Genomic DNA, 12,549 nt, shown 5'->3' on the forward strand with positions numbered 1-12,549 from the left:
ACATTTAGATTATTTCCTGCTTTTTATTAAAAGTGATACTGTACTGGCTTGAAGAATGGCCTCAGGACTAACCTTACTTTAACATCTCTCTACTCCCTATAACTGTTCCCCTCTTGCCCCACCCTGACGGTTACTGTAAGGGCCAAACTGAAAAGGAGAAATACTAGAAAGTATAGCCACGAGAGAAAAGGGAAAAAAACATTTTTTTCTTTTCCTTTTTCCTGGGTGGATAACTATTTAAGCAGCAAGTTTGCTAATCTGTACTTGTGCTACACATATTAGCCATGGAAAAAAATAAATACGGAGAATGAGTGAGGCCTAGATAAGAGAAAGTAGCAGTGAAGCACCTACATTTTTAATATTCAGCATAGCAAAGATACACGGATTTCCTGGATTATGTGTACCCAAAAAGTGTAGGTGGTATTGAGCCATTTTGCATGATTTGTCCATCTATGAAAGCCAATTTAACAAGGCTTGCCAACCCAAGAGGAACTGTGGTAGGATGGGCCAGAGCTTTAGGTCTCTTTTGGTAAGGAAACACAATTGCTTCATGGGAGGCAGCCACAGATAACAGAGAGAGGATGGCAACCTCGCCTCTCTTTCCTCACAGCCAGTGAAGGAGCCAGAACTTACATTATAATGGAAGAGGAAGTGTTTGAAAGAAATACTTCTACCCCAAGTCTGCAAAGCCACAAGTATAGTGAGGGACATTTTTAATTTAAGTTTGAGATTCAAGTTCTAAAACAAATGAATCTAATTGGTAAATTCTGGAGAGCAACTATTTGAATAATAAAAACATGGCAGAGTATTTATGAAATCTGGCTAAGGTATCCTTTGAAGGAAACACTGTAACATAGGAAAATGAGGTTCAGTATACCAGGAGTTCTTTTATTGAAAAAAAGTAAATATCATTAGAGGAAGTTTATGCTTCAAAAAGCAGGGATACTCTAATAAACCACTTAAATTTGGTGAGAATCTAAAACATTTCTCATATTTGTTCCAAATTTCCTTCTACTGCTTGCATTTATATTTTATTTATCATGTTTTTGAGATGTGGCATTTAATCCATTTTCAGTCAAATAACTATTTTTGCTCATAAATTTGAATATTTGTAATATGATGTTTTTGTTTATGACATATTTTTCCTGATTAGTTATAAATGGCATTTTTTAAACCAAAAGTACAAATGGAAGGCAAGTAGTAAACTGACTTGTAAAAAATCAGGAATTGAATATTTCTAAATTCCCCATGTTTATTACATAGAAACAGATGAGCATCTCAGAACCAGTTTGATACCTCGAGGTGCCAGTGATTCAAGTACCTGTGATGGTGATGCCTTTTTGTTCCTTCATTCATCCTTCACTGCTGTCTTTTGTTTTGGACAATATTTTCTAATGTAGCATATTAATTCTTTTAATATTTTTTCACCATATTTGTTATTTTTCATGGTTGCTTTATTTTTTACGGTTGTTTTGGATTTGTCACGGTTTTGTCACAGGTTTTCCACTTTGAATCAGAAATATCAAATTTTGATCCTTGCCTCTCTTCCAGGCTTTTAATAAAAATATAATATCCAATCCTTGCCAATCTATCATTATATTAATATTTTTGAGTTGATTAAAAAGGAGGAAAGAGACCATCATAAAGATATTTTAAATTAGGTGATCCAAAACAATATGAAATTTGGAAAGGGGAGAATGATTATGTGTTTTAATATATTTGATTACTAATGATAATAATCTCTCTTTTGATCTAAAATATCAATCAAAAATACTAAAATTTTGCATCAAAGAGCTAAAAAGATAAGAGAAAGTTAACATACTGTTTCCTAGACTAATATTGAATTCAAGTTCTTTTTGGTAAGTATCTTGAAAAATAAATGGTGGTGTTTATTAAACTACTGATTGCATTGGACAATCTGTGAGTCTATTGAATAAGTCAAAATAACATTGTTTTCTCACCTATTCCCAAACATATAAATGTGTGGTACTTTCATAATTTTAGAAAATATTTATCTTCCTCAGAGAAGAATGACAGTTTCATCTGATAATCATCAAAGCCCTATGGGTTCTGAAAGACTGTAGTTTTTATAAATAAATATACCTATGTGAAGAATAAGTCCTGTCAAATTCATCTAATTTTCTTTTATGGTAGTGACAAACTTGATATATCAAAGAGAAGAATTGGATTATAATACTTCCTGACTGTTTACTCAAGGTTTAGTTTGAATTTTTATCAGAGAATGTAGAGAATGTAGCTCAAATTATACTTTTATTATCTGGGTTGAAAATTAGCAGTAGTATGATTTCCAAAGCATAATTATGTGTGTTTTGATCTTATTTTAAATATGTATAGTGGACAGAGTTTCAGAGGGATTTAGTTAATTATTCAAAAGCTTGATAGAGTTTAGGATTAATCCTTGGCAATCAATGAAATAAGTAAAGCTTGTATCTGACTCTATTTGCTTTGTTAACTTCTTAAGTCTTCCTACTTTTGCTTCATATGCCAAGGGAACCTTATTATAGTGAATATGTATAGTGTTGCTTATCATTTGGGTGTATCCAGTTTATATCACATCAACTAAAGTCTTCCCAGTTGTTATTCTTTCAAGATGTGGCTGACTTGAAAGTGACAACCAGCTTAGGTCACTAATCAGCTCATTCCCATGTGTATCATGAATATAATAAAAAATGGTAAACTGACTTGGTAAACATTTAACTATTTATGCATATTTTGTTGTTTTCTTGCTAATGTAAGTATGCCTCCATCTTTCTCCAGGTAGGATTTGATATAGCAAACGTGATAATTGGAAAAACTAAAAAAATTACATCAACAAATTTAGTACAGAAAGATAAAATATGTGAAAATCATAATAGTAACAATAATAATAGTCAAAATTATATCTAGTTATCTCAAACCGAAAGTGGAGTATTTCAGTCACAAAATACATAGGCTCTACATCCCTTCAACCTTTTGACATCAGTCTCTTCCAATTCAATTTACTCTGCAGGGAATCAAAAGTCTTAGTCCCATGAGACTCTTGAGCATCCCAGAACCAGTTTGATACCTCGAGGTGCCAGTGATTCAAGTACCTGTGATGGTGATGCATTTTTGTTCCTTCATTCATCCTTCACTGGTCTCTTTTGTCTTGGACAATATTTTCTAGTGTAGCATTCTTTTAATAATTTTTCACCATATTTGTTATTTTTTATGGTTGCTTTAGGGCTTACCATATACATTTCAATTTAACAGAATCTACTTCAGATTTTTACTGACTTTATTCCAGTTTTAAATATGACTCTTATATAGCTCTATTTCCATTTCCTCCTTTATATGTTATTGTTATTATACAGATTGCAGCTACATATGTTACAAATTCAACAATACATTATTATTTTAGATAATGTCTCAAAAACAGAGAAAAAAGAGATCAAATATATATTTATAGTGTTCATTATATTAGACATCTTATTTACCATTTCTAGTCCTTTTTATTTGTTCCTGTGGACTCGAGTTGCCATCTGATATGCTTTCCTTAGTTCAGTATCAGTTTTCTCCCACCTACTTTCTTATGCTGCTATTGGCAAATATATTATATTTCTATATGTTATATATCCAACAACATTATACACATATTATTTCACACAGTCACTCTTTATGAGTAAGAGAAGAATGGATAAGAAATATGTATTTCTTTTACCTTTTATAATTACACATTTACCTTTAGTGATACTTTTTGATTTTTCATGTGGATTCAAATTTTATGTGGGGATACTTGTTTGCAGCCTGAAGAACTTTTTTAAGTATTTCTTTGAGGGAGTATATGCTAGTAACAAATACTGCCAGGTTTTCTTTTACTGAGAATTTCTTCATTTCTCCTTTACTTTTGAAAGACAGCTTTGCGGGGTATAGGATTTGAAGTTGAAATTGGGTTATTTTGTATATTTTAAAAATGCAATCACATTTTCTTCTGGCTTCTATTATTGTTTCTGATAAGAAGACAGCTGTTAATCTTTCTGGGATTCACTTAGACAAGACTTTTGCTTGCTGGTTTCAATATTTTTTCGTTGTCTTTCACTGAAAGAAGTTTTACTATAATGTGTCTGTTTGCTTATTTTCTTACCTAATACTAGAATTTTCTGTCACATACCTTAAAGCCCTATTTGTTACTAATCTCTTCTGTTTCTGACTCCCTTTCTCCGATATTGTTAGCTATGATAATCAGTTTTAAAGTTTTTCTTGTTATTCACCCACTTAGAAATAGTTTATGTCCTCTCATTGTTATTCAGGTAAAATGCAAAATCCTTAATATAGTTTGAAAGGCCATTTGTATCTAGGTCATACCTATATCTCAAAGTTTCAATTTTAATAATTCTTCTCCTGTTTTGTTCGTGTTTCTGCCAACCTGGACTTTTATTGGTTCTTCTATGTCACTATCGCCATTGAGGCCTTTTACATATGTTGTTCCTTCTTCCTGGAGAAGTTACTTACCCCTCATTTCAGTACATTTACTGTTGTTAAGATAATGTTTTCTGGACCAGTGGAGATTCTATTGCTCTTTCTTTGCTTGCAGAGATGCCTGTTTGTCTCTCTGAGGGTCAACAAACTTTCTCTGCTAAAGAGCAGATACTAAATATTAGCTTTATAGGTCGTATAGTGCCTCTGTTACATATCCGCCCCCTTCTTCTTCTTCTTTTTTTTTTTTTTTGAGGCGGAGTCTCGCTCTGTCCTCCAGGCTGGAGTGCAGTGGCGCGATCTTGGCTCACTGCAAGCTCCGCCTCCCGGATTTACGCCATTCTCCTGCCTCAGCCTCCTGAGTAGCTGGGACTACAGGCGCCCGCCACCTCGCCCGGCTAGTTTTTTGTGTTTTTTAGTAGAGACAGGGTTTCACTGTGTTAGCCAGGATGGTCACGATCTCCTGACCTCGTGATCCACCCTCCTCGGCCTCCTTCCCAAAGTGCTGGGATTACAGGCTTGAGCCACTGCGCCCGGCCAGCCCCTTCTTCTTTTTAAAAAGCCTATAACAATGTAAGAATCATCCTTAGTTGTAGTGTTATAAAAAAATAAAATAAAATAAATTAAAAAAAAAAAAGGGCCTTGGGTCAGATTTGGTCCATGGTGTAAAGTTTTCTAACTCCTGTCCTATCTTATTTTGTTAATCACCTTTTTTTTTTTGGTGGGGGACAGGGATGGTGGACAAAGTCTTATTATATTGCCCAAGCTGGACTCAAACTCCTGGGCTCAAGTGATCATTCCACCTCAGCCGTTCGAGTAGCTGAGACTAAAGGCACATGCCACCATGCCTGGCTTTCCTTGTACTATCTTAACACTCATTATGCTATGTCATAATTAATAGTTTAAGGGTCAGTTTTTCCACTAGACTTAAAATTTCTTTGGAATGGGACCATCTTATTTTTTAGCACCCAACAAGTATCTAGAATTTGCAAGCCCTTGAAAATATTGTTGATGAGTGAACGAATATTTTGATATCAGTGTTTACCCTTAGACCAAAGTTACGACTTTTTTTCCAAAAGAAAATTTAACTCTTTGCTGGTCAGTACATCTGGGTTGTATTAGCACTTAGCATTAATTTTCTCTGTTTGAGGAAAATGCGATCATTAATTCAAACTCAAAATATTTTAATACATTTATTGATAAATCTGATTAAAACACAACGTGTTGCTTTGCTTTACTATCTTTGAGTAGACATTTTACAGAATTGTATCATTGCAATAAATCAACCATTAATAATGCTGAAAGGCTATACTGTCTTAAACTCACAATCCAGGAAGAATAAAGGCAATTTGGATTTAAGGTAAGATTAAATAAGGAAAATATTAGCACAACATTAAGGACAACAATAGTTAAAGGAAGGCTGTCCTCTTCAGTGAATCACCAGGAGTAAAAGATTTGTAGAATCTATCAACTAATTTTCATTTTTGGTCATCATGTTTAATTCTCGCTATGCATGCAGCAAGCTTTCTACTACATGGGGTATGAGAAATGGAATGATCACTGATAAATGTAATTGAAGTATAATCTCCCTCCTTCTTCTTAAGTTTGTCATTATACATACTGTTCTTATTAATACAACCGTAAGAAAAAATTTTGGCGAATGATGAATACTGTAGATTATATGGTTCAATGCCCCTTCCAAACACTTCTAACCAACCTGTGAAAGCTAAAAACAACTAAAGACTACATGTTCTAGAATCCTTTGTGAAAGTTTTAATTTTGATTATGGCCTCCATTCTGCCCAGTGTGTATTTCTCTACAGTATTTGGAAGAAGTCAGGAGCCGCTCTCCTTGCAAGCATGGTGATGAGCGTGGTGGTTCTAAAGTTCATCCCCTGTATCACACGTGATGAGTGTCACACAGCAGCAGGAGTGAGGTTTCCTTTAGAAGGGCTCTGTGTTGTGAGCGGGCATTTATTTTCTTGCTCTATAGTATTGAATTCTAGTTTTATGGCCCTACTAGAGCTTCCTAACACCCTCTGATAAACCATTTTTTAATTGAAATTATGCTGTCTGTACCTAGGAACAAAGGGCTGTGCACTGGGTGTTCATTCTACCAATGATTTCCTTTGTGAATAACTACTTTTTTCAAAAATGTTTCATTTGAAAAAATAATTTTTTTCGTAAGAAATATGAAGTTTGTGTCTTCATATTCTTAACATCTGTGTACAGAACACCTTGCTAATTGCTTTTGTCGTGGCAATGAAAAGAAATACATTTTAAAATCACTTTAAGTCATGCCGGGCACAGTGACTCACACCCATAATCCCAGCACTTTGGGAGGCCAAGGCGGGTGGACCACCTGAGGTCAGGAGCTTGAGACCAGCCTGGACAACCTGGAGAAACCCCGTCTCTACTAAAAGTACAAAAATTAGCCTGGCCCTGTGGCAGGCGCCTGTAATCCCAGCTACTTAGGAGGCTGAGGAAGGAGAATCTCTTGAACCAGGAGGCAGAGATTGCAGTGAGCCGAGATCATGCTGCAGCACTCCAGCCTGGGTGACAGAGCAAGACTCCGTCTCAAAAATAAAATAAAATCACTTAAAGTTAAATGCTTGAGTAGCTACACTGTACTCCTTACTATGTAGGACAGTTTGAGCTTTCCTTTTTGATCTCAAAGATTTAATAATTAGAAAAATACAAAAAGTATGATTGTTAAACAAGTGAGATAGATCAAAATATCATGTCTTAAAATGATTTTCACTATTTCATGGACATATATATTATATAACATAATAAATATCACAGACACAGTGGAAACTGAATGGGAGAGAGGATATTTTGGATATGGTTGAACTGAAAGTAGGAGTGACAATGCTAGGCAGGAAAAATAGCATAAGCCAATATATGGTTTTTGCAGATCTTGCTTTAGAAAAGTTGATCAAACAGTCCAATTTAATCAGATGAATATTCATGAGCATTGGGAGATCAGTAAGACTTTCTGTAGTCTCAGGCATTTTAAATACCATATTCATATTCTTGGGCTTTAACTTACAGATAATTTGACATCATTAAAGGTTTTGAATAACAGAAGAGACCTGAAAAAGTCAAAGTTTTAGGGGAATAGCAGAGCAATATGAGTGATAGTTGAAAGGAGAGAGGTACTAGAAAACCAGAACAATTAGGAGTCAATTTTGGTATTACCAGAGGGCAAAGAGATGAGAGGCAATGGAGATAAGAGGCAGTAGTGACAGTAATAATGGAAATAAATTAATATGAGGAATATTTTCATTATTCAGGAGTATTGTACAGAATAGATCTTTTCAAATACATTTCCTCTTCTTTGCAATGCTGACAGTCTATGCATGTTGAGGATGTTTTGTTTTTTCAGATCTCTACCAGAGTACTCTGTTGCTGCACAGATGCATATGTCTGTGGGTATCAGTTTAAACACACATCTGACACTGAGAAGGGATTCTCAAGCGTGGGTTTAAATGAACCTGTGCTCTCACCCACCACCTACAGCATTAGAATACACATTTCCTGATATTTCTCACTGTCTCCAAAGTCTTTTGTGAGTACAGGCCACTATTTATGAATGTTCAGAGGAGAGTTGCTTTTATTTTCCTACCCAAAGCCCAAGGATAAAGATAGTTTCCTGAATGACTCACTTCATGTGTGGAAAGATATTTTTATTCATGTTTTCATTGACAGTCTTAATTAACGTTATTTTCCCTTTACTCTTACTTTTATCATTAAAACTCAAGCACTTTGGCTATTGCCATTTTGCAAATGCTCCCAAGGCTTCTTATGAGCCTGTTTACCACTTCTTTCAGCTTTATCTGTAATATATATATTTTTTACTATGAAAGGATTTATGGTGATATTGATCATCTAAAGGTACAAATTCAGCATATATGGATTTTTTTGTTTTCTAAATAATATTTATCAAGATTACTTAAATATAATCCAGTACCTCAACATTGACTTTTCTGTTAGATTTTTTTTTTTTTTTTTTTACAATTCAAGAACCTTCAATTTATTTTCCATGAAGATTCTTTTTTAAATAACTGTTTTCTTATGATTTCATAGTATACCTTTTTGGTAGAGTAATAATTAGTAATAGAAATGTGTAATGACTATATAAAATGTAATAATTTCATTAACATTCTCTGGAAAGAGCTTCTACTATTATTACCATAGAAGCTTTAATAATTTACCTCAGAAGTATTATGTCTAGAAATTTCATTAAAATATAATGTTATAGTACAACAATGCACTACAGAATCACTGATTTTGTTTTCAATCAGTTTTGAATTTGGCAAAGATATTTATATCTATAGAATACTTCAAACATACTTTGTAGAAAGTATATAGTTTAATTTCTTACTCAGAATTTAGCCTTCTGATTTTATTAATAATACAATAAAGGTGAACAGTATATTAGTTATGTAAAGTTAAAAAAGTACTGCTTATTTAAATAATTATCCAGCTGCTAGATAATTAAATTAAAATAAATTAAAAATTTATTTAATTAATTCAAATCCCTAAGAAGTAGATAAGATAAAATTAAACATATTTTAATAATGGAACACTCATCTATTCAAATTCCCCATGAGCAGATAGAGCTTTTCATCTGTAACCCAGGCAACTACTGAAGCTCTTTATAGAGCTCTTTTCTCTACCTCTTTCTACTTCCGGCAATTGACCATTGCTTCTTTATTTTGTCATGACATAAACTATATTTCCTACTATTGCAATTAACTTTTAGTACTGTATCTTCTGACATTTAGAAGGAAAGCTGCATTTCTCTTTACCTAAAAAATAAAACTGCATAATTTCATTTTCTCACATTTGAAGCAAACTATTTAAAAACAAATTTGAAACTTTTTTCTCTAAGCAAAACAAATATGTGAACATTAAAATCTAGAGAAATACTAAATTACAAATACCATTCATTTTAATAAAAGTAATTTCTACTAAAATTTCCAAAATGGAACTTTTTAAAATGTGAACTCTTATGTTTCACTATGAATATTATTTATAAGCAAATTGTTAACAATGATTATTGCTGCTTGGTGCTATTGATTTCCTTTTTTCCTGCTTTCCTGTATATTCTAGACATTCTATAATAAGTATATATGTTTATAATGAAATAAATAAATAGGTACAATTATAATACAATTTGATTTCTAAAAACCTAAAACAATCTTTTTAATAAAGAAGCAATTCGTATTGGATGTTGTGATCCACCAGTCCTGTCTTCTGCCCATTGGAGTGCATTAGCATAAGTCCTTGCCATCTTAGATTTGACTGTTTTTATGAACTTTGGCAATACAAGCGTTTGGGAATGCCTTCTGCATGGAAAATTTCTTAAAATTTGGAGGGATAAAAATGAATAAAGATAGAGCCCCAAATAATAGAAGTAGTCAGTTAGGTACGTAGAGGAGGGAGAAAGGGGGAAGAAGTGAAAATAGAAAAGAGGTTCTTATTTGCTTCCAAATTCTAAGGACAGGTCATTAGGGTGTAAAAGTAAATAAAGCTAAAAGGTTTCTTTGTGAATGGTGACATCCTGAGTATGTCTAACAAGAGGACATAAAGAAGCAGGATTGACTGTTGCTAAAGTGATTAGTGTCTATATATATATCTATATAATTTGGTGTATATATATATATATATATATATGTCTATATAATTTGGTAATGCTGTCATGACCAGTGATCACTGAATTCATTTCCTTTGTATATCTGATGTCTATAAAAAGAGAAATAAGGCTTTAAATCATAAAACAGGCTACAATTCATAAAGTATCATAATGTAATAATATATGGTTTGAGGAAGTATCTTAGGCCGATAAGTACAGAAATATAATGCAAGCCACATATTTCATTTTAAATTTTCTAGCAGCTACATTTAAAAAGTAAAAAAGTAGGCTGGCGCAGTGGCTCACGCCTGTAATCCCAGCACTTTGGGAGGCCAAGGTAGGCTGATCACGAGGTCAGGAGATCGAGACCATCCTGCCTAACATGGTGAAACCTTGTCTCTACTAAAAATACAAAAAAAAAAAAAAAAATTAGCCAGGAGTGGTGGTGGCCACCTGTAGTCCCAACTACTTGGGAGGCTGAGGCAGGAGAATGGCCTGAACCCAGGAGGCGGAGCTTGCAGTGAGCTGAGATCATGCCACTGCACTCCAGCCTGGGTGACTGAGGGAGACTCCGTCTCAAAAAAAAAAAAAAAGAAGGAAAAAATTAAATAATATATTTTATGTAACACATACACATATCTAATTTAATATGTGACCAACATAAAAATTACTAATTAAACACTTTATACCTTTTTCATGTTTTGTTTTCATATTAAGTCTTCAAAATCCAGTGTTATTTTACACTTACAGTGTATCTCTATTTGACCTTGCCACATTTTAAATGTTCAATAGCTACATGTGGCTAGCAGCTACCATACGGATAGCACAGTCTTAGAATATACAATACTCTTTCTGAAACTGTAAAACAGAAAAACAGGCAAAAATATTGGCATAACAGATATATAGATATGAATTTTAAAATCTATCGTAAAGATTAACTATGATTTCTTTTTAAAAATCTTATAAATCATTTAATAATAACTTCCTAAAAAGTAACTAGATCTAAGAGAGTGAACCATGTCAATATAGGTTTTTTTCTTACTCTGATATTTGAATGTCCCTAATTTGTTTGTAATCACACATTTACGGATGCATTTATGAGAATGTGGGGTGTGTGTGTGTGAAAATTATCTCAAGAAAATGAAAACATATTTACCTATAATATTTTAATTTTCATTTTAAAATAAACTATGTTGTACTAATAAATCTGTCAAGATACCAGGATTATGAATTAAATATCTTAGATCTTTATGGATGCTAATGGGCTTCTTGAAGTGATGTTTATATCTCTATATTCTATCTAGAATTCTGTATTTTATCTAGAATTACATATTCTATATATTCTGTCTACATTATCTATATTAATAAGAGCCTTATTAATATAGACATTATTAACATTAATAAGAGCTTTATTATTAATATAAATTTGTATGAGCTGAACTGTATTTTAAATACATCGGGAAACAATATTTACAGGCATCTTATAACAATTATTTGAGAAAGTAATTTTCAAATATTTTGTAAATCTGATTTTATTATTGTTATTGTAACTACATTGCTGTATTTTTTATTATAAAGGTAATTTTATATTCCACAAAATTTTACCCCACTTGCAAATAGACTATGCGTGTTTATAGTTTAAAAATTATATAGATTCATGGTGTCATAAATTTGAAATCTATAGTATTCCCCTCCTCTCAAGAAAGTAGTATTAACTGCTTAGGTTCCCAGGACAAGCCACAAGACCTTGTTAAATCATGGTACCTGTAAGCACAATGGAGGACTTAAAGTATCCTTCTCTGCTTCTGAAAATGAGGGGCTACTCCTCACCCCATGACGACTACACCTTGATCCATTGAACAACATAAATGGATATTCCTTTAGCTTCAAATGTGCCTTGGTTTCTTTTCTCTTTTTCTTTTCTTTTCTTTTCTTTTTTTTTTTCTTTTTGAGATAGAACCTCTCATTGTCACCTGGACTGGAGTACAGTGACACAATCTTGGCTCACTGCAACTTTCCCCTCCAGGATTCAAGTGATTCTCCTGCTTCAGCCTCCTAAGTAGCCGGGATTATAGGTGCCTGCCATGAGGCCCAGCTAACTTTTTGTAGTTTTAGTAGAGATGGGGTTTCACCATGTTGGCCAGGCTGGTCTCGAACTCCTGACCTTGTGATTCACCCGCCTCGGCTTCCCAAAGTTCTGGGATTACAGATGTGAGCCATCATGCTTGGCCCAAATGTGCCTTGGTTTCTTTGCTTTGTCCAAAAGATTGGGTACAGGAAAAATCAGCCATTTATTGAACATCTACTCTGTGTCAGCTACTTTCTAGTTACTTTCACACACATTGTCTCATTTACTTCTCAAAACCGCTATCAGAAAAGTATATTTGCTTTATTAATAGAGAAACTCAATCTCAAACGTTTACCATTCCAAGGTTAGACTTTTGGTAAATGTCA

At 33.4% G+C, this 12,549-nt stretch overlaps 1 protein-coding gene across 3 annotated transcripts in view; it reads left to right on the forward strand.

The window, feature by feature from the left end:
* Positions 1-12,549, forward strand: part of CNBD1 (cyclic nucleotide binding domain containing 1) — a 565,408-nt gene that overhangs the window by 410,852 nt on the left and 142,007 nt on the right. The gene's annotated exons all lie outside the window — the stretch shown is intronic.

This window comes from Piliocolobus tephrosceles, chromosome 7 (genome assembly GCF_002776525.5).
Source record: "Piliocolobus tephrosceles isolate RC106 chromosome 7, ASM277652v3, whole genome shotgun sequence".
Taxonomy (NCBI): Eukaryota; Metazoa; Chordata; class Mammalia; order Primates; family Cercopithecidae; genus Piliocolobus; species Piliocolobus tephrosceles.